Below are 2,158 nucleotides of genomic sequence, written 5' to 3' on the forward strand. Positions count from 1 at the left end.
GGTGAGTAGTGTTTTGTTCAGTTGTGCAAGGTCGCTATGAGTTGGAACCGACTCTTTGGCACCTAACAACAGCAATGACACCATCTGGTTTGAGTATCTTGACCAAGAAGGAAGAGGGGTAGAGTGTCATGTGCTAGCATTGTTAATAACTAAGCTAGATTCAATTGTAAGGAGGATCATGAAATCTGATGTGTGGAATATAACATTGAGCAACTGTAAGTTATGGCCTATTCTCATTTTAAATATGCAAGTATAGTTTTGTGTTTTACATCATTTAGGCTTAGACCACTGTATTTTCACATCTAAGGTGTGCACCATCAAATGGGCACTATTATGCTTATGCAAAAGCAGCCCTAAGTCTTGGCTTGATGCCAAAGAGTCCAACTACACAAGCAAAATAATCACTCAGGGGGAAAACGGAATATAAGGAATAAAAAACATACTGATGCATTTGTTATTTCTAAAAAGATGTGCGCTTACCAGAAATTACATATATATTTGTGATGTAAGTATTTGTATACAACTCATGACCTACTAGGTCATAACAATTATAGATAACATTGTGAAGAATGCGAATTTCTGAACACTTACTTATGCTTCTGTGGAACTTGTACAGAGACCAAGTGGCTACTGCACGGTTTTGATTCAAGAAAGGTATGCATCATGGTTGTATATTTTGACCATACTTATTTAATCTGCTGAGCAAATAATCAGAGAATCTAAATTCTATGAACAACAACACACCGTCAGGACTGAAGGAAGATACACTAACTCTACATTATGCAGATGCTAAAATCTTGCTTCTTGAAAACAGTGAAGGCTTGAGGCACTGACTAATGACCATCAAAGATTACAACCTGCAGTATGGATTACCAGTCAGTATACGGAAAACTAAAATAATGACAAATGGATCAGTATGCAACATCATGATAAACACACAAAATATTGACCTTGCCAAGGGTTTTATTTTTCTTAGACTTGTAATCAACATCCATGGAACCAGTGATCAATAATTCAAACGGTGAATTGGATTGAGCAGAGATTTTTTCAAAAGACCTCTTTATAGTGATACATAGCAAAGATATCACATTGAAGACCAAAGTGCGTCTGACCAAAGCCGTGGTACGTTCAAACCCCTCATATACATTTGAAAGCTGAGCAATGACTAAAAGAACCAAAGAAAAATGGATGCACTTGAATTATGATGTTGAATATTGAATATACCAAGATCTTCCACAAGGACCAGTAAATATGTCTTGGAGGAAGTATAGCCAGAATATTCCTTAGAGGAGAGGGTGGTGAGATTTCTCCTCACATCCTTTGGACATGCTATCAGGAGGGGCCAGTCTCTGGAGAAAGACATCATGTTTGTTAAAGTGGAGGAGCAATCAAAAGGCTGAAGACTGATGATACAGTGACTGCTCAAACACAGGAAAAGTTATAAGAATGGCACAGGATGGAGGGGTGTGTGTGTGTGCTGTTGTACATAGGATCGTTATGAGTTGAAATCCACTCTGCAATATCTAACAGCAACAACAACACCAACAACAACATTCTCTATATTTCAGTGAAGAATTGGTGGCCATGCTTACTTCTTGAGTTCAGATAAAATGTCAAGCTGCTCTTGTGTGGCCTCTGGAAACCCTGCCCTTGCCCAAGTGATGTGGGTAATGATCCCTCGAGGTCTCCTGGGTAAATCTAAGGATTATGCTGCATACCAACTCTTAGTGGCACTTCAGTCTAAACCACAAAACAAGGTAGTCTTCATCTTCCTTTTGGTGTTGCTCTCTTCCCCCGATGGCTGTTCCCCAAAGTGAGTACGTTCCTGTGCCTCTGGACTATCCCTGGGCGCTGCAACCTCAGCAAGTGGTAGATCACGGGACCAAGACAAACTAGAAGCTAGTATAAAGAGATGTGCCTAGCTTTCTTCCACCTCTTCCAGCTCAATTTATAAACGTACTGCCATTTTCACCAATTGTTTCTTGATTTCAGAAACATAGATATTCTTCCTCCTATGAAGACTATTTCATTTACCTCTCCTCAAAACTTTACTTTGCTATCTACAGTTGAACCTTGAACAACATGAGTGTGAATTGTGTGGGCCTGTTTATATACAGATTACACACACACACACACACACACACACACACACACACAC

This window comes from Echinops telfairi, unplaced genomic scaffold (genome assembly GCF_000313985.2).
Source record: "Echinops telfairi isolate 266 unplaced genomic scaffold, ASM31398v2 ScPeMD7_1;HRSCAF=3_0, whole genome shotgun sequence".
Classification (NCBI taxonomy): domain Eukaryota; kingdom Metazoa; phylum Chordata; class Mammalia; order Afrosoricida; family Tenrecidae; genus Echinops; species Echinops telfairi.